The 21,447-nt window shown below is 43.6% G+C and overlaps 1 long non-coding RNA gene across 6 annotated transcripts in view; it reads left to right on the forward strand.

The window, feature by feature from the left end:
* Nucleotides 1–21,447, forward strand: part of LOC148125904 (uncharacterized) — a 93,082-nt gene that overhangs the window by 39,269 nt on the left and 32,366 nt on the right. For 5 of the 6 annotated variants that reach the window (XR_015743641.1, XR_015743639.1, XR_015743638.1 and 2 more), the window contains one exon: nt 18,735–18,930. This is a non-coding gene — a long non-coding RNA (uncharacterized LOC148125904). Of the gene's footprint in view, nt 1–18,734; nt 18,938–19,343; nt 19,363–21,447 lie in introns of those variants that run through there. The other variant, XR_015743642.1, reaches the window with a different exon arrangement.

Genomic DNA, 21,447 nt, shown 5'->3' on the forward strand with positions numbered 1-21,447 from the left:
GATAACAAGGCACAGTCTGTTGGAAGGATGCCAACCAAGATAACTTCAGCCCAAAATAACGTACGCTTTGCTTGTAGCAACTCTGTGTTTTAACCATCTCTCTTATACACTATTCTCCGCACCTGCAACCAATGAAGAGGATCATGGCCGCTTCCTCTCTCGTAAGCCAAGTTGTTTCCTTCTCCGTTCCTCCCTGCGTGTCCTAGGATGAAGAGGGGATGGGCCTGGTTCTTCCTCTGACTGCCCAGCTGGCCTCTGCCCTTCCCCAGCCTCCTCCACAATCTCTGGAGCCACACCTCCACTCCTTGTCAGCTGTTCCTCCTCTCCCTCAGAGTCTAACAAGGGCATGATACTGAAACTCCATCCCATCTGTTTATTCATTTCCCGAAATCTCCACCCTCTTGGCAAATCCAACTTATTAGCAACATTATTAATTTTAATAATGGAAGTCTGGAATAGTGTGTGTAACCTTCTCCTTGGTCCTCACAGCCGACTCAGTGGTCAGTAACACCTGGTATGGTCCCTCCCAGACAGGTTGCAATTTCTCCTCTCTCCTACCTTGCCAAGGTTGGATCTAGGTAATTTACTATGAAGTGGTGCCTGATTGTGAACAGAAACCATGCAACTGTCCTCTATGATAGTCTTCTCCTAAGGGGTGTCTTCTACATGTGCTCAAATTGCAGCTTCTAGAAATCTTGGCTACCATGATTACAGTAACAGAATAACAGTGTTGGAAAGGACCTTGGGAGCTTTCTAGTCCAACCCTTTTCTCAGGCAGGACACACTCTATTCCGTTCCATAAAAATGGCTGTCCTAACAGCGTTGGAAGGGACCTTGGAGGTCTTCTAGTCCCTATTCCATTCCAGAAAAATGGCTGTCCTGTCTCTTTGAAAACCTCCAGTGATGGAGTGCCATAAGTTCTGGAGACAAGTCGTTCCACTGATTAATTGTTTCAACCATCAGGAAATTTCTCCTTAGATCTAGGTTGCTCCTCTCCTCGATTAGTTTCCATCCATTGTTTCTTATCCTGCCTTGGGGTACTTTGAGGTATCCATTAATGCAGGGTTGAAAGAAATTTTGAGTCCTCCAGATGTAGAGAAGTGTGTAATGGAGTGAGCTTCCACTACTGGTCCCAGCTTCTGCCAACCTAGCAGTTCGAAAGCATGTAAAAAATGCAAGTAGAAAAATAGGGACCACATTGGTCAGAAGGTAACAGAGTTTCATGCACCTTTGGGTGTTTAGTCATGCCGGCCACATGACCATGGAGACGTCTTTAGACAGTGCTGGTTCTTCAGCTTTGTAACGGAGATGAGCACCATCCCTAAAGCCGGAAACAACTAGCACATATGTGCAAGCAGAACCTTTACCTTTACCTAGGGAACCTAACATATTGGTGGTCAGCCCTTGTTGTGGTTCGCCGGCAGCCTGTACAGACGGCAGTGGAATCAGACAGTGGGGAAGAAAGGGAATCAGACTGGGAGTCTGGAGAGGACTCAGATGAGGGTCCTGCATCCAATGCAGAGATGGGGCCAGGACCATCTGGGAGTGGGGTGCTGCCTCCGGAGCCTCCGGAGTCTGACAGCAGCGAGGCAGAGGAACAAGGGGAGCCTGTTCCCAGTGCGTGTGCACGCAGAGCTGCTAGAAGGCAAGACCAGCTGAGACAAAAGGGGTGATTTGGGAGTAAGGCTCGGAGGTGATTGCCCCTCCCGTAAAGTATAAAGGACAGGCAAAGGTAACGAAACCTTTGTAGGAAGCAAAGTTGTTCATTCTGTTCAGATTAATCCTTGAAGCTCTGTGTGGACTTTGTACTTTGTTTGGCTTTTTATAGTTCATTTGTTGTTGGCAGCAATTCAAAAGAAAGAAAGAAAGATGGATGATTATCTTGAGGGACTGTTCGGGACTCATTACAGGTTGGGAATGAACATAATTCCCAGCGTTGAAATAAAACAAGAGTTGTTTTAACTAAGCGTGTGCTTAATTACGGTCTCGGGAAGCCTTGGTCAGAACAGCCCTACAGCCATCTTATGTCTACAGGGCTGCCACAGCGTTGGTTTTGCAAGCTGTGGGAATGGGAGGTGAGGAGGTGAAGACAAAGTAGGATGTTTAATCAAAACAAGATTCTTTCCCCTGGGAGCCAAAGACGTCTAGCCTGCACCTGGGAAGGCGTGATAGAAGTTGGCTGAAGTTGGGATGATGATTTGATTGGACCATGTGATGCCGATGTGAATGCAGAGGAAAGAACTTTGGGTTTTACTTTGGGTGGGGAAAACCATGGGATTTCAGAGTCGGGATTTCCCCAGATATGCCAATATGACATCTCCAATAAATTTATGCTTTGAGGAAGAAACCCGCCTCAGAGTTTTGATTCGGTTGGGGGTGTTACTTGACACCCTGACATTGGCCATATTTGACATGTTCGAAAATGACTCTACAAACAATACATCTGATTCTTGAGACATGTTAACTTTTGATCTGATGTCTTTCCTTACAAATAACCCTCCTTCAATGAAGGATGCCTCTGTACTTCCCTCGCTTGGCTCCACACACTGCCTGCTTACTAATCCCTTGACCTACCCTAATTCTCTACGTTCTTCTGCCATCTTTCCTTGTAGGATAACAAAAATCTTGACTGTAATCTATTAATTGAATAATTGAATAAACTTGTTTCCCTAGCAGTCAGAGCACATTGTTTGCACACACGGTGTCATCCCAAGCCCTCCAGCTACCAAGAGATTGCCAGATATGTTTATTAAACCCCCTGTGCTTGGAAAGAACACAGAAATCTGTCATCTAGGGTAATAGGAAAGTGCCTATCTCAGCTGGAGACCGAGCTGTTATGAATAAAAGAAGAGTTTGCATTACAGTTTGGAGGTGCAAAGAGAAAAACCTTCCCTATGGTGTAAATGTGTTGTAACCCTCCCGGCAAGGAAGAAGGGGAAAATAATATTGACTCCTTGCTGGCTGTGCAATATAATTATTGAGTTTGCTTTTGCTCGGTCGGCATCTGAAGGAAAACATCCTGGTGAAATGAGGTTGGGAGGAGAACCAGTCAAACGGCAAGGTGTAAATTGTTAGGCATTCAATACTCAAGGGACTAAAAGTGAGCCTAGAACATCTGAGAGTTCTAACTGTGATTCAGCTCCCGATGTGACAAGGAACCTGGTGCATGCACGTAGTGGTATGCAGACGTGATATTCAGCAGGTTCTGACCAGTTCTGGAGAACCAGTAGTGGAAATTTTGAGTAGTTCGGAGAACCGGCAAATCCCACCTCTGACTGGCCCTGCCCCCATCTATTCTCTGCCTCCCGAGTCCCAGCTGATCGGCTGGGTCTTCTTTTGTTGCCCTGCACAGGAGAATGGAGCTGGAAAGCAGGTTAGTGGGGTGGGGAGAGAATGGGGATTTTACAGTATCCTTCCCCTGCCATGCTCACCAAGCCACGCCCACAGAACCGGTAGTAAAAAAAATTTGAATTCCACAACTGGTGGTATGTGGTCATTTATTTATTTGCCTCACAACCCTGTGAGGTGGGTTGGGTTGAAAGTCCCCCAGTTGGCTTTCATGACTAAAACTGGATTTGAACTCATGTTCTCTTGCTTTCTCGCTGGATGTCTTAACCTCTAGCCCAAACTGGCTCTCCAGTTTGATTCTTGTTGTTGGAGGAAAATTGCAGCATTAATAATATTTTATTCCCTTTTATACAAGGAAAAAAAAAATAGCCTGCTTCAGTAGTGGGATTCAATTTTTTTTACTATTGGTTCTGTGGGCGTGGCGTGCTAGGCGTGGCAGGGGAAGGATACTGTAAAATCTCCAATCAGAGGTGGTATTTGCCGGTTCTCTGAACTACTCAAAATTTCCGCTACCGGTTCTCCAGAACTGGTCAGAACCTGCTGAATACCCACCTCGCGCCTCATTAGATTCCTCACCTGTCTTTCAAAGCTCTTGTTTGAATGATAAAGGGAAAGGATTCCCAACTCAGCCAGTGAGGATTATCTTCATGGCTGCTTGATCAGTCTGCTGATTTTCAAACTGGACATCATGCGATAATTTGATTGTAGTAAATGGCATCAAGGAAAGCCATAAATCCACTTAATGCCTTTCCTCTCAACCATCAGTATCACTTAACTAGGTGACTGAGAATCTCCATAGACTTTTATTCTTACCTGCCACTTATTCTTCTACCCTGTCAACATTTTTTGGGGAATTAAAACACATTTTGGACAAGGTGTAAAGGTGGTGCCAAAACCTGTGTAAAAAGGAACTGCATCTTAGTAACTATAATGGCTTAAGAGGGAAAAAATATCTCTTAATGCAGGGGTGCCAAACTCGAGGTCCGCAGGCCAGATCTGGGTGTCTGCCCAGGCCAACACAGGTGCCTCAGATACAAGTGACATCCAGCTGGCCACGCCCACCCTGACGCACACACACACACACACACACACACACACGAGGTCAAACGCAACCCTGGTGCAGCCCTCAATGAAATTGAGTTTGACCCCCCTTCCTTAGTGTGTCTGCAATTCCAGATAAACTGCAGTCTGCAGAAGAAAATTTGGGGGGGTATCAAATAAACTTTATGTTAGCAGTATCTCATTCGTCCAGTTTGCATTTCCTTAACTGCAGATGAAGGAAGAAATGGCGACCTTGTCATTGCCATCCACAGATTCTAGACCCAGGTCTAATATGACAATGAATTTTTAAGAAGAGATCAGACAATCATTTGTCTGAAATAGGACAGGGTTTCCTGCCTGAGCGGGGGGGGGGGGGGTGGACTAGAAGACCTCCAAGGTCCCTTCCAACTCTGCTATTTTCTGAATTATCTAAAGGAGACTTTGAAGAAAGGGTACTGTACCAGTTAGCACATAAAACGTGGGTGGAGTTTTGAGTGTACCAACACAGCTGCCATCTTGACAATTTTGACCGCACCCTGCAGACATGTCTGAGAGTTAACAAAATACCTGCATAAACAGTCTGCAGAGCTATTATTAGAGAGGGGTGTGCTAATTAACATTGGGTTCGTGTAGTACAGATAGTCAGGACAATTAAAAACCCCGTGATTACATGCACACATTATGCTAAGCTTAGTTTTAAATCTTGGCTTGGTGTTAGCGTGCCATGAGAACCTAATCCTTTCAATTAATTTTGTAGCTCAATCTCTTTCGTAGCACAGGTAAGTGCTCAGCTTACGACCGGAGTTGGGACCAGAATTTAGCCGTTGTTAAATGAGTCACATCCAATTTTATGTTGTTAAGCAGATCACAGAAGTTGTGAAGTCAATCATGCAGTCCTTAAACAAATCCAGCTTCCGCCGTTGACTTTTGCTTGCTGGGAAGGTTGCAAATGACAATGACATGAACTTGAGACGTTGCAAATAAATACCTGACAGTTGCCACACGCCAGAATTTTGATCATATGTCCATCAGAATGCTGTGCCAGTGCAAAACTCGACATACAACAGTCCTTTTAGTGACTATTCAAAATTACAACGACCCTGAAAAAGCCGTTTTCTACACTTAACGACCATTCCAGCATCCCCATGGTTGCGTGATCAAAATTCTGATGCTTGGCAACTGGTTCATATTTACGATGGTCACTGTGTCCCAGGGTCACATGATCTCCTTTTGAGACTGTTGGAAGAATTATCCTTCTGGGTTCAGTTCCAAGTGGGGAAGAAAGACACTGGAAACATGGAGGCTGTTTGGAAAGATGGTTTAATGGTGGACAGGATCACATGCCTGGGAGCTCCAAAGTGAAAAGGATGATCACACGCTTCAGGATGTTGGGTGAAGGAAAAGAAGGGAGGGCTGAGATGCTGAGAATCCCTTATATACCTTCTGTTGGGCCCCACCTTAGTGTTTCCTGTTCCTGTGCAAGAAATGTATCCCATTGGCTGTCAGACTCCCAAGGGCGGGGGTCTTAACTAACTTTGTAGGCTTTGTCTGAACCACATGGCTTCACCTGAGTGCTGATTAATGCAATTTTCCCAGGCCAGGTGGTGACATGGGTAGAGGTCTTTGTTATGTAGAATACTCTGGCCCAGGCCTTAATGGCCCACCCATTAGCAAAGGTGGGGGGTTGAGTTTCTTCCTCTGAGTTTCTACTTCTACTTTTTAGAGAAAATATTCTGCCTTTTTAGTATATCCTAGAATATTTCATTTTCCTAGGAGAAGGGTGGGTGCTAACTTCCTACACGACCTTCTGACAAGCGAAGTCAATGGGGAAGCCGGATTCACTTAACAACCGTTTTACTAATTTAACAACTGCAGCAATTCACTTTACAACTGCAGCAAGAAAGGTTGCAAAATGGGGCAAAACTCACTTAACAAATATCTCATTTAACAATAGAAGCTTTGGGCTCAACTGTGGTCCTAAGTTGAAGACTTCCTGTGCCTGTTGTAAAGTCACTGTTTTTCAGCGCCATTGTAACTTTGAACAGTCACTAGATGAATGGTTGTTAAGTCGAGGACTATTGTACCCAGAAAATGGGCTAATTAAGGAAGGGGGTTGTGTGTCGTGCGATTGCAACCATTTCTCTCCTTTTGATAAACCTGCCTCTGGCCTGAAGTAGCTGGACAAAACATACCTTTATTTCTATTGGTGAAGACAATCCAAAACAGAGAGCGGCACAAAAATATTCTTGTTGGATCAGCGTGGTGAAAATTAGCCCCCAAAAGCCAAGAGGTAGTAGGTCTCTAGTCTTATTTTTATTGGTTTGTTTATAAAATATATAGGCCACCCCTTTTTACCTCAAGGTGTAACTCCTGAGTCTTCATCATTTTTTTTCTGCTGCCATTTTGTTTAGTCAGTTTCCAGCCCACATCGCTCCATTGAGTTGCTGGGAAGTTAAAAAAAAAAGAGAGAGATATCAAAAATATGTTAATTCCGTTAAATCTCACTGCTGTGTTAGCTTGAGCTTTGAGCAACAAGGGGCAATATTGCTGCAAGAACCTTTAAAAAGAGTGAGAATAATTAATCAGCCCGAGACCATTCATCCTTTCTCAACTCCCATTCCAAGGATTTGAATTTCAATGGATACAGTCTGCCATCAATTGCTGTGATTGAAGAGGGCCCCGTGATGTTAAATTAGCCCAAAAGCAACAAGAAAACAAAAAAGAAAGAAAGAAGAAATCAGGATAGGGGATGCACACAGAGCGGGACTGTGAAATTAGTTTTCTGGCTTCTTAATGAGAGCTCTGTTCTGAGTCATGTGACTGGGAAGGAAGACGGAAAGGCTTAAAATGGAGGAGTCAACAACATTTTGAATAGCTACTCTGCCCGCTTTTCCATAGGGTTACACTATGGAAGGTCTATGGAGATTCTCAGTCATCTGGATCTCGGTTGTCCCAAAGGTTCTTTTTCAAGAGGCAAATGGACGTTCTGGTTTTTCTTTGAAGACGTTTCGTTTATCATCCTTTCAGCAGTTCCGAGAAGGCTCCACACCCATTTGCACTACTCAGGTGACCCTGAGGACACGGATAAACTTCCAAGCGGCCTCAACGACCCTCTAAAAGGATGCAAATGACCAGCTGTCTGCAAGGAATATAAATCCTTCCATTCCTCACTCTCCTGTCAGAGCTGAAGAATCTTCTTGGATGAGAAGTGAAACGTCTTCAAAGAAAAAAAGAAAGTCCAGTTGCCTCTTGAAAAATAACCCTTGAGGCTACATTGGTGGATTGTTGTTTTTTTTAATGAAATTCTTTTCTGAGGAGCCTCAGGCTGAATCTGACTTATTTTCAGACCCACCTCACTGTACCTTTTGCTGTCTTTTCCCTACACACTGAATTTAACCCACTTTTGAAAATCTGGGGATATTTATACTGCCAATTTGCAGGCACCCAGAGGCCCCAAAGAAACCTTCTTTAAGGAGACCTTAACTCCCCATCTTAATGCTCAAGAAATAAGTCAAAGCATATTAAAATTGATGTCCACACCATTAGTTAGGCTGCGGATCTTTTCAGGTCTTACAACTTAAAACTAGAAACCTGAGCTTTTTCTCAGAAGGCAATCAGTTACCAAGGCTAGAATCATTTCACTGGTGAACTTCCTTGCGGCTCCAGTTTACCTCCATTGAAAGTTCTGGATGAACTTCAAGGCTTGCCTTAGTTAAACCAAAATATTATGGTCAATGAAGGACAAGACCCAAGCATGATCAAGAATTGCATGGATGGAACTAGGATCTCAGATAGGTAGAGCTGGACTCAAAATGGGGTGCAGATAACAGATAATCAGAATTGTAGGTCATCTAGTCCAACCCCTGCCCAAGCGGGAGACCCTACACCATTTCTGACAAATGGCAGTCCAATCTCTTCTTGAAGGCCTCCAGTGATGAAGCTCCCACAACTTCCGAGGGCAAGCTGTTCCATTGGTTGATTGTTCTCACTGCCAGAAAGTTTCTCCTTATTTCCAGGTTAAATCTCTCCTTGTTCAGTTCCCATCCATTATTCCTTGTCTGGCCTACAGACGCTTTAGAAAATAGCTTGACCCCTTCTTTCCTGTGGCAGCCCCTCAAATATTGGAAGACCGCTATCATGTCTCCCCTGGTCCTTCTCTTTACTAGACTAGCCAAGCCAAGTTCCTGCAACTGTTCATTGTATGTTTTACAAGTCCCCTAATCATCCTGGTTGCTCTTCTCTGTACTTTTTCTAGAAACTCAACATCTTTTTTATAATGTGCTGAACAAAACAGGATGCAGTACTCAAGGTGTGCTCTTACTAAGGCTTTATAGAGTGGTATTAGTACCTCACTTGATCTCAATTGTATCCCTCTGTTAATACAATTTAGGATTTCATTGGCTTTTTTGGCGGCTGCTGTACACTGCTGGCTCCTATTTAGCTGGTTGTCCACTAAGACTCCAAGATCCCTCTCACAGTTACTGCTATTGAGCCTGGTTTCACCCAGTCTATATGTGTACTTTTGGGTGCCTCTTTCCCCAGAGGAGCATTCTCAATATTTTTGACCAAAGTTGATTATCTCACACATTGCTTCAATTCTATGAAGCATTCACAACTTCTGAAGGGAAGCTGTTCCACTGGTTAATTGTCCTCACTGTTCGCAAGTTTCTCCTGAATTCCAGGTTGCTTCTCTCCTTGATTAGTTTCCATCCATTGTTTCTTGTCCTGCCTTCAGGTGCTTTGTAAAATAAGTTGACCTCCTTCTTCTTTGTGGCAGCCCCTCAAATACTGGACTACTGCTCTCATGTCCCTGTCTACTCCTTTTCTCTAGACTAGCCATACCCAGTTCTTGCAACTGTTCTTCATATATTTTTGTCTTCAGCCCTTTAATCATCCTAGTTGCTCTTCTCTGCACTTGTTCCAAAGTCTCACTATCTTTTTTGTAATGTGGTGACCAAAACTCAATGCAGTATTCCGGGTCTTACTAAGGTTTTATAAAGCAGTAGTAATACTTTGGCCACCTCATGAGAAGGAAGGACTCCCTGGAGAAGAGCCTAATGCTGGGAACGGTTGAGGGCAATAGAAGAAAGGAATGACAGAGAATGAGGTGGCTGGATGGAGTCACTGAACCAATAGGCATGAGCTTAAATGGACTCCAGAAGATGGTAGAGGACAGGAAGGCCTGGGGAAACGCTGTCCATGGGGTCACAATGGGTCAGACACAACCTCACAACTAACAACAAGTAATATTCTGTCTCTTGAGCTCTGCCAGAACTGACAGGCCATGTCTCTTCTGCAGCATTTTACACAATATTATAATAATATTGTTATTATAATAATATTGTATATATGAATTAACAAATAAAAGAATGCATTCTCTGCAATTATGGTCCCCTTCTGCTTGATTTAGTTGTCAGCTTGTATTCACAGCTATGTAAAGGATCTGCTCGGCCAGGCTTCTGTCAAACAGGTTGCTTCCTCCTTGGTAACATCAACAAAATGGGGCAGGCTGAGCAGGTAAGGCTGCTTTCAAATTTTCTCTTTTTTTTCCCTTTAAGTGGTGGCAGTGATGGTGATGTGTGCAGAAGAGGCTGGGCTAGCAGGGAAAAGAGTCAAAGCTCAAAAGAAGGAATTATCACAATTTGCATGGTCTCTAGGGGGGCACGATGGATCAGCGGTTAAAGCTGGCAGACCAGTTCGAGACCTGAGCGCCGTAGGACGAGGTGAGCTCCTGTTCTTGCTCCAGCTCCTGCCCTCCTAGCAGTTCAAAAGCATGAGAAAGAATGGCTTCAGCTGAAGTTGTTTCCCAGGTTGACAGGCGGCTCCCCTTTACAAAGTGAGGCCCACCTGGAAAACAAGAGGATGGGTGCAGGGTGAAAACTCGGTGGCTTGGCTAATCCCCCTTCTCCCTCGAATCTTCCTTAGGTTTTTGAGGATTTTCCTCATGGAATTTGTTAACTAGTCTATCTGCCTTCATGTCCCTACTTTTTACTCTGACAGGCGGTATCCCTTCCACTGGACTAGGTGCTATAGTCTTCCCCTGAATAGCCTTGAATAGCCTAGAGTCTAGGATTCCTGCTTTGGTGGAAAGGTAGTAGCATTCCATGTGCCTTTGGCTTGTAACCATGCTGGCCCTGTGACCACAGAAAGTGTCTCTGGACAATGCTATCTCCTTCGACTAAGAAACAGGGATAAGCACTGTGCCCTAGAGTCAGACACAACTGGACAGAGAAACCTTTATTTTTACACTGTCTCTGGTAAAGGGTACTAAGACTAGAGATGAACAGGTGTCAACTAGTACCTGCTTGAACATCTGTGATTCCCTGTTATGAGAAGTAGAAAAATGATGCTGTAAGGTTGGATAATAACAATACAATATTACGGTATCATAACCAACAATGATAAGGCCCTGATACAGGAATGTTCCTGTTGTCCCGGAAATTAAGAGGTTACTGCATATGTTCCTGTGTGTACAGTACTATGATAAATCTGAGAAATTAAACACTTGTTCTCAAGACCTTCAATTATAGTGCTTGCTGTTTGTTGTCTGAGCTGTTCTAACTAATATTCCCAGGTATTCTTTTACTTAATGAAAGGTCCATGCTGATTGAAAGACAAAAGGAGGAGTTAAGTCACCGTACTGGAAAATGTGAAAATTGTGGTCTTTTGTTTCAATCAAACAATGAATTTCCCAGAACAACAACAACAAAAAAATTCCTTTACGTATCTCTCACCTAGCCAATGCACAGGAACCTAACCTGCAAAACACTAGTGATTTGCTGGCAAATTCTTGCAAGGATTTAAACAGCCTTCAAACGTTGCTGCATTTCTCACCTTCTCTCTCCAAAGTGGGCTTTAATTAAACAACATGACCCTAAATGCCCGTCTGGGTAGGAATTTCCAAATCTATTTAAATAGAAGTTGGTGATTAATTTAATAATTGTCTTGGGGGCAGAAGAAATGGCAAGGAAAGGACCACGGAGGGCGAAAGGTTCCCTATGTGTAAATACAATTCGAAAAGGAAACCAACCTGATTGGGTCCTCTTACAAGTTTAAACTGAGCACATAATGCCAAGTAACCTAATCCTTGTTAATAAAAATATATCAAAGCAAACAAGACAGAGTGAACCACAGCCAGAGGGTAAATAAATGGCAGACACGAATTTGCTGAAGTCTTAAACCGAGGGCAGTTCTGCATTGGTGCCTAAACTGCTTGTTTCCTGTATTTCTGGCTGCTCTGTAAAACCAACTTCAAAAATTCCAGTATGGATTGGAATAGTTTGGCGATGGCATTGGGCTGCGCTCCATCCCAATTAGAGTTATCGCTTGAGCTGATTGGTTGTTATTCTGCTTCCTGCCCTTCCCATCCATTCAGGGAAGGCCAGCTTCATTGGCTCCTTCCTTGCTTTCTCACCTTCTCCCCATAGTGCCACAAAGCTTTACCTAATGCCTTGCCTTTTCTTTTTAGGAACAATTCCCTTTTCTTTAATCCCAACACATTTCAGAACAGAAAAGAAGAGTTGGAAGGGACCTTTGAGGTCTTCTGCTTAACCTCCTGCACAAGCAGGAGACACTTTGGAGAATAGCTTGACTCCCTCTTCTTTGTGGCAGCCCCACAAATATTGGGACACTGCTATCATGTCACCCCAGCCCTTCTTTTCATTAGACTCGACATACCCAATTCCTTCCTTCTTGTCTTTCACTTTCCCAGATGTTTGCACCTAAGGTCCGTTCATTTTCCCTTTTGAATGCAATCTTCCCCTCCTTTTAATAGCATGGTTGATCAGATGCCACAACATCTAAAACAACAGAGGAGCAGGCTGTTGCATAGTTTCTACTTTCATCTGCGGGCCCAAGGACCAAGTTTCTTGTCTGTCCTGACCAGATAAACTAATTCTATTTCATGATAAAGCTACATTGACAGAATCTTGCAAGTCTGAAAGTACAATTCTCCCTCTGTCTTCTTTTCAGCCTGAGAAACTAGGGAGAGTGCCTCCTGAGCCCCTTGTCACATGATCCACTATCCTGCAGCAGGCGATGCTGTCTCTTATCTGTCTATTTCATAGGTAGCTTCCCTTTGCCCTGTCTCCCAAGGTCTTTCCCATATACCATGAAAGTTTCATAACACCATTCCTAATTTTAACATGGAAGGGGTGGAGGGAGGGCAGGGGAGGGGAGGCAGAGGGAGGGAGGGAGGGAAAGGGAAAAGAAGGGAAGGCTGGAATCATCTCGAAGAGCGATATGGGTAGCATATACATTTAATAAATAAATATAAATTTCTCAATGCTCGACCAAGCTGTTTATTCCACTGATGAAAGGTGTACAACCATATAGCCAGTAATATGGAGTTTGATCTTACAGAACTCAGTAAGATTTCCTTCGTAAACTATCTACCTCGGTGGTGCAGTGGTTAGAGTACAGTGCTGCAGGCTACTTCTGCTGACTGCCGGCTGCCTGCAATTTGGCAGTTCGAATCTCACCAGGCTCAAGATTGACTCAGCTTTCTATCCTTCCAAGGTCAGTAAAATGAGGACTCAGATTGTTGGGGGCAAGAGGCTGACTCTGTAAACTGCTTAAAGAGGGCTGTAAAGCACTATAAAGCTGTATATAAGTCCAAGTGCTGTTGCTATTGCTACCAAAAGCCCTTTTAATCCCGCCATGTCCTGAGATGGAACTCCCCAAAAGTGCTTTTTAAAGAATGGCCCTGCTGTGGAAGAATTTTCTTAACCTTAACCCTCCTTGGTGGATGCCTTGAAGCTTTCTCTCTTTTGATTCTATGGTGTGTGTGTGTGTGTTTTAAATATATATATGTGGCTCTGTTAGCTTTTGCTACTGTGATTCCAATGTATTTAAACTGGTGTTTTCATTTTAAAATTGTCGCAAGCTATCTGGGGAAAGATTGTCGCCCTAAAGACTTGGGTACACAATTAAACAAAGCGAAACAATAAAGAGGAATCCATGAAGTCACGGAAGAATTTCAGAGCTACGGACAAAATTTAGCTTGATGTTAAGTAGTGCTGATGGACCCAGAAAAGGTGATGAAACTGAGATTCGTTTATTTCCTGCAAAGCAAAGTTGGCTGATTTAATCTCTGGCTTTGTTCCTAATTATGTCTTCCCTATTATTTCCTCTGGCACAATTTGCACACAAAGCAGCTCCCCTGTATCTGCTTCGCTGTACCTCAAACGGTCCTTAATTATTTTGGACAGGAAAGAGCTCCTCCGTTCTTAATTGACGAAGCCCCCTTGGAGTCTGGCTCTCAGTAGCCCCCCAGCAAGTTAACGGGAATCCGGAAGAAAATAACTCCTCTGTTTTGAAGTTAAGGGCAAGCTACTGTCTGCAAGCTAAAAGTGAGAATTTTACACTCAAAATATTTGCTTTCACTTTCAATCAGTGCCTATCGAATTGGTCACCTCTTATTTGTCAATTAGTACATTTTTTTTTTGAAAGACAATTAGGTGCACCAACACTAACACCCTGCCATGTCCCAGTCTCCAGTCCTTTCCAGATATTTTGGTGAGAGGCAAAATCTCTAGTTTAACGATCCTGTACTTGGAGGGGAAAGTTATCTTGAGAGTTAACCTAAAAATCTGACGTTATGTTGCTTTTGCCCTTCTCATCTTTGCTATTATCTTTTCCTATGGGTGTCCTATGATTTATCACGGTGTTATTTGTATCTTATGATTTATCACTTTTCAGATAACAGATAATCAGAGTTGGAAGGGGCCTTGTAGGTCATCTAGTCCAAACCCCTGCCCAAGTAGGAGACCCTTCACCATTTTTGACAGACAGCAGTCCAATCTCTTCTTGAAAGTCCCAAGTGATGACGCTCCCACAACTTCCGAGGGCAACTTCTGTTCCATGGGTTGATTGTTCTCGCTGTCAGAAAGTTTCTCCTTATTTCCAGGTTGAATCTCTCCTTGTTCAGTTTCCATCCATTATCCCTTGTCTGGCCTTCGGGTGCTTTGGAAAATAGCTTGACTCCATCCTCCTCTCTATGGCAGTCCCTTAAATATTGACACACTGCTATCGTGTCTCTTCACTCGTCTAGCCATGCCCAGTTCCTGCAACCGTTCTTCATACTTTTTAGCCTCCAGTCCCCTAATCATCCTGGTTGCTCTTCTCTGCACTTTTTCTAGAGTCTCAACATCTTTTTTATAGTGTGGTGACCAAAACTGGATGCAGTACTCTAGGTGTGGTCTTACTAAGGCTTTGTAGAGTTGTATTAGTACCTTACTTGATGTGGATTGTATCCCTCTGTTAATGCAATTTAGGATTGCATTGGATTTTTTGGAGGCTGCTGCACACTGCTGGCTCATATTTAGTTGGTTGTCCACTAAGACTCCAGGATCCCCTGGAGATTCCTTTTGGTTTGTCTATACCGCTTCTCCTCGACTTACAGCAGTTCGTTCGGTGACCGTTCAAAGTTACAACGGCACTGAAAAAAAGTGACAATATTTCACACTTATGACCATTGTAGCAGCCCCACAGTTGTGTGATTCACACTCAGATGCTTGACAACTGACTCACATTTATGATGGCTGCAATGATCCCTTTTTGTGGCCTCACAAGCAAAGTCAATGGGGAAGCCAGATTCACTGAACAACCATATTACTAATTTAACATCTGCAGTGATTCACTAAACAAATGTAGCAAAAAAAGTCTTAAAATGGGACAAAACTCCCTTAACAAATTTGTCACTTAACATCATACATTTGGGGTTCATTTGGTGGTCATAAATTAAGGATTACCTGTAGACTGAGAGATTATGTCTGTGTGTCCATTGCATGTTTGTGCGTTTGTATGTACACTGTATGTTTGTATGTACACTGAGAGCTTATGTACCAGAGACAATCTCCTTGTGTGTCCAATTACACTTGGCCAGTAAAAAAATTCTGTTTCGGGTATTTTCCCACGTCATTGTAGTTGTGCTTTTAAAGTTGTAGCAATGTTTTGGCAGAATCTCATCTGCCATCATCAGGCTTCTGAGATTCTGCCGAAACGTTGCTACAACTTTAAAAGCACAACTACAATGACGGGAAAATACCCTACAAAGCTGAATACCATACATGTAAGTACCCGCGAAAACTTAAGATACACACACACACACACACACGCACACACACACATATACACACATATATACATATACATATATATGTATGTTTTTGTAGATTTTCATGGGTACAGGTATGTAGGTCTAGGTGTGTTTGGGTCTTTTCCCATGTAAGATTAAGAGTATCTTGGCGACGTTTTGGTGAGGTCCCACTTGCCATCCTCAGGCTGCTGCTTTCTGCTTTGTGCCAGTACAAGCAGTGTGTGATTGGAGCTGCCGTCTCTCTATAAATACTGGTGGGGGGGCTGGTATGCTGGGCTGGTTGGCTGCGCTGCTGCCTCTTGATTGGTTGTTGGAGTTGATGTTGGTATAATGGGCTGTGTGATGGCCTTGTGAGTTTTGTTGTGGAGATATCCTGGATCTTGTGCTGTAATCTCTTAGGTCGTTTGTTTTGTAGTGATCTTTTTTCCATTAGCCTCCTGTGTTTTAACAGCTTGGGTAATGGATTGTGTGATGGCCTTGCTTTTGTTGTGGTATCCTGGGTCCTGTGTTGTGATCTCCTGGGTTGTCTGTGTTTTGGAAAAGAGATCAAAACACAAATGACCCAGGAGATCACAATGCAGGACCCAGGATAGCCATCCATTTACTCGGAGCCAAGCTGTACTAAAAGCCTCTAATACAGGAAACACAATGTTGCCAGCCAATCAAGACAAAAAAAGCTACAAAACAGGCAGAAGATATTAGAAACACCAATCAAGCAGAACACAGCAAACTCCAAGACCAATAAACACAGACCAAGACTCCCAACCAATCAGGATGAAGAAAAACCATTCTGGCACAGCGTAGGCTAGCACCAAATTTAAAACAGAAACAGCTGTGGAAGTCTGACTCACAGACGAACACAATACAGAAGCCTGATGATGACAGATGAGATTCTGCTGAACATCGCTACAACTTTAAAAGCACAACTATAATGACGTGGGAAAATACCTGAACAAAGCTGAATACCATATGTGTGTGTGTGTGTGTGTGTGTGTGTGTGTGTGTGTGTGTGTGTATACACACACATACACATGGTATATATGTGTGTGTGTGTGTGTGTGTGTAAATTTGTAGGCATTTTTAGATGACTTCAACAGACATTGGTGATCAGCATCTCCTTGCATTCTATATATACAGGTAGTCCTCGGTTTCGATTAAAAATGAGCACATTTCCATTGCTAAGCAGGACAGTTGTTGACTCAGATTTGCCCCATTGTATGACCTTTCTTCCCATGCTTGTTCAATGAATCACTGCAGTTGTTTTAATCAGCAACCTGGTTGTTAAGTGAATCTGGCTTCCCCCTTGACTTTCTGTCACCTTTCGAAGCCATATTAGCACCTGAAGCTGCCACACTGCCACATTCTTGAGCCTGGGAAAATGGGAGGGGGGAATTTCTTGGAGTGTATGTGGTTAGCCATAATAGCATTCTTCTTCTAAGTCAAGGTCGTGTTACTTCTGCACCTGGTTGAGAGGACGTCTCAAGTTGGGACAGATGGTGATTGGGGCATGTGATGCAATGATGGGTGCAGGGGGTGGATTTGTAATTTTTTACATTGCAAGGAAACCAGGAACTTTACTACCCAAATAAAACAGAAGTTTTGAGAGGATGTCTGCCTCGGATTGATTTGTTGGAGTGGTGGTTTTCTGGCACGCTGACATTTTGCTTGTCAGGAGATGTCAAAAAATGATTATAGAACTCTGGGACGCTGCAACCATCATAAATATGAACCAGTTGCCAAGTGTGTGAATTTTAATCATCCAACCAGGGAGGTGCTGCAATAGCATGCGAAAAAATGGTCACAAATCACTTTTTTCAGTGCCGTTGTAACTTTGAATGGGTATGAAACAAATAGTAGTGAGTTGAGGCCTCCCTGTATGTATGTACTTATTTAGCATCGTGAAGGGTCTATTAAAAATGGGCAACTAGTTAACGAGTAAAAACAAGCACACAGTTAAAGCACTCAATCTTTATGGGATCTGGTGGTACTCTCCAGTGGTGGGAAAATTTTTTTTTTACTACCGGTTCTGTGGGTGTGGCTTGGTGGGCTTGGCAGGAGAAGGATACTGTAAAATCTCCAGTCAGAGGTGGCATTAGTTGGTTTTCTGAACTACTCAAAAGTTTCTCTACCAGTTCTCCAGAACTGGTCAGAACCTGCTAAATACCACCTCTGGTGCTCTCTATTATTTAATCAGCTGCAATTAGTGCGAGTTGAATGTTTCTTCTTCAACCATCTCCCCAACATATTTGGAATTCTGACCGCAACTCAGGAATGGCCCTTATATAGGTGTCCTTATTTGCTCCTGAGATTCAACCGTGGAGGCCTTTTGCAAGACAAAATTGTGATTCCGATTTTTCAAGTTTAGCAAGATTACAGAGGAGTCCTGGTCTGGGACAAGGAAGGAAAGCGGTAAGGCACAAAAGCAGAATTTGAAAGGAGAAAAATAATTGGCCCAATATAAAAATGCCACCGTACCATTGCTGTGAGTCAGCATGAGGCAGAACCGGTTCCCCATCACAGCAGGCAAATCTTTCAGAGGTAGAACACCTCTGTACAATTAAATGATAATTTCTTGGAAGGTTCTGGATCATTGACTGCTTGGAGAACAGAAGCACAACAGAATCAAGACTGCCCACATTCCTGGTACCAACTTCATGTAGACAAGGTTGCAATCATAATGGGTGTAGCACCTGCAGAGAATCTCCCAAGGCAATGGCCCTCTTCTGGAAGAATCCTTAACCAATGGCACTTCCAAGTTTGGATTTTGATGTAAGAGGCCTACTTCAGAATCATCTAAACGTATTGGTTAAGGCACTAGACTAGAAGCTAGGAGACTGTGAGTTCTAGTCCCACTTTTAGGCATGAAGGTTGGCTGGGTGATTTGGAGCCAGTTGCTCACCCTTAGCCCAACTCACCTGAAAGAGCTGTTGTGGTGATATGGAAAGCAGAAGAAAGGATATTGTACGTGTGTGTGTGTTTTGAGTTATTTATAAAAATAATAAAAGCAGGTTACAAGTAAATAAAATAAAAATAAACAAATGCCCACAGACAGCCGATCGGTTTCCTAAACTTCCAAAGAGTGAATTTTATGTAGTAATAGTGGACAATTCTGTAGAAATAATCTGTTTGGAAGAGTCTAGAAGGGTTCCCCATTTATGCTGAGAGCTCCGATGACCACAGGGCTGACCTGTGGAAATATTGCCCTCTAGCTGAACTTTGGCCTCTCTTTTTTTTTTTCTTTCCCCAGGAAAAAAAATTCTATCACCCTCCACCCTCTGGATACCTGGGATGGCCCTGCATATATGCAACAGTGGCATAAATAATGCCCTCCTGCCAAACTAACCGGAAAGCCAGAGGGGAAATCACAAGGATGTGTGTGATGTCCGAAGATCAACGAGGTTAATGCTAAGAGAATGCAAAATGTTCTTCCCAAAGGTTACAAGGTCAGATGTCAAACACCTTTTGTTAAGGGCTTAAAGGAGTGATTAATAGCAATCATCTATTGGCCAACTGAATTATTCTGGGGAGGGATTTCCAACTCTGCTGTGTGCATATGCAGTTTTTTTTTAAAAAGGACACCTGTGTAATGCTTCAATCTGTTCAACCCAAGCAATAGAGAATCAGCATTAGGGCGACTAAAATCCATGCCAATATAATGCCAATCCATGCCAGTTTCATTGATTCTTTTTTATTATTATTACTATTACTGTTATTTTCTGAACTTTGGAGCTATGTGGCTTAAGAACAGAGGATCTATTTTGTGTGCAAAAGGTTCAGGTCTCATTTCCACAGTTCCAAACTGTGCTGGAAAAGATCCAAAATTAAAGCTGGACATCTATTAGTAGCTAAACCAGAGGTCTCCAAACTTGGCAACTTTAAGACTTGTGGACTTTTATCTGCTGGATGCTGGAAAAAAAAATTGTGAGACTGTGTTGCTTTTGAACAAGGTAGAACGAGAGTCTCCTTCAGATGCCAAATATCTATGGAGATTCTCAATCATCCAGATCATGGTTATCCCCAAAGGTGCTTTTCAAAAGGGAGCTGGACTTCCTTGTTGTTGTTGTTTTCCTTCCTTGAAAAGGTTTTGCTTTTCATCCACGAAGCTTCTCCACTGAGAAGCGAAACATTTTCAAGGACAAAATAAACACCAAGGAAGTCTGGTTGCCTTTTGAAAAGCACCTCAAAGACTTCAGGTGACAACTTAAAAAAAAAAAACAATTGTAGACTTTGCTCACTTGACATGTTGAACCTGGTTACTGAATTATTTTCAAGGTCTCCGTGTCACAGGAAACCATCTAACCAAACGGTCTGGGTTTGCACAACATGCCAAGCTGCCCAAAATGATCCAAAGTTAAAACCACGCTTAGAGTTTTGTGTGAATGCAGCCACTAGGTTTTAACCATCCTAATTTACCTACGTGATGTGACCCAAACAGTGGTGGTATTCGACTGGTTCTGCCCGGTTCTGGAGAGCCGGTAGCGGCGATGAGTAGTGTAGACCGAACCGGTTCTCTTCGCTGGTCTCTGTTTGGCCCACCTACCCGCCCGGGCTCCCATACTCACTTTTATGGCCAGAATTCAAAACACAGCTGCTTTGCGCAGTGCAGAATAGCGCCACGCGGCAGCTGCTGCAGTGACCAGCATCATGCAGGCTTGCAGGAGGCAAGTTAGAACGCCTCCGCGCCTGCGCAAAGTGCATGTTTGGCGCACGCATGCACGCAAAGTATGCATGCGCACAAAGTGCGGCCACCAAGCCACACCCACCGAACCGGGGGCAACTTTATTTGAATACCACCACTGGACCCAAACCCTGCTTTCTTTGGAGAATTGTACCCCCAGCTCACGATTGGAGTTGTGGCCACAATTATGACCCGAATTTTGGTTGCTAAGCATGCCCACTTTTGCCACCTTTTACGCCATGGTCGTTAAAGTGAATCACTGCAGTGATTTGTGTTCAAATCTGGCTTCCCCCATTAACTTTGCTTGTTGGAAGCCAGCTGGGAAGGTCTCTAGTGCTGATCACGTGACTACCATATACTCAGTGGTGGGATTCAAATTTCTTTACTACCAGTTCTGTGGGCATGGCTTGGTGGGCATGATGTGACTCGGTGGGCGTGACAGGGGAAGAATACTGTAAAATCTCCATTCCTTCCCCACTCCTGGGGGAAGGATACTGCAAAATCCCATTCCCTCCCCACCCCACTAACCTGCTTTCCAGCTCCATTCTCCTGCGCAGGGCAACAAAAGAAGACCCAGCCGATCAGCTGAGACTCAGGAGGCACAGAATAGATGGGAGCAGGGCCAGTCAGAGGTGGTATTTGATGGTTTTCTGAACTACTCAAAATTTCTACTACCAGTTCTCCAGAACTGGTCAGAACCTGCTGAATACCACCTCTGAGTACATTGCAGGGTTTGTAAATGTATGCTGGTTACCAAGTGCCCAGATTTTGAACCCATGATTGTATGATGCTCGGATAGGCATAAGTCACATGGTTGTAGGTCATTTTTTTAGAGTGCTGGTGTAACTTCTAACGGCATTAAACAAACGGTTGTAAGTCAAGGACTACCTGTACTGGATTCGAAGGATGATTCATTCCCCACTTCCTCATATGTAAAGTTTGTCTTTGAGAAGAATAGATGCTGTCCATCATCAGAAATCTATGCTTCTCTCTACCAATGAATTAAAGGGCTTGTGTTTTCTGGGAATTGTAGTCCAACCTCTTCTAGAAAGCAGGTGTATCGAACCCCTATTGCCAGCAAATCTTGCAGAGGTGGCATTCAGCAGGTTCCCACAGTTCTGGAGAACCAGTAGCGGAAATTTTGAGTAGTTCGGAAAAATATCACCTCTGACTGGCCCCGCCCCCATCTCTTCTCTGCCTCCCAAGTCCCAGCTGATTGGCTGGGTCTTCTTTGGTTGCCCTGCGCAGGAGAATGGAGCTGGAAAGCAGGTTACTGGGGTGG

Source organism: Pseudonaja textilis, chromosome 4, assembly GCF_049901715.1.
Source record: "Pseudonaja textilis isolate UNSWEBS1 chromosome 4, rPseTex1.2, whole genome shotgun sequence".
Taxonomy (NCBI): domain Eukaryota; kingdom Metazoa; phylum Chordata; class Lepidosauria; order Squamata; family Elapidae; genus Pseudonaja; species Pseudonaja textilis.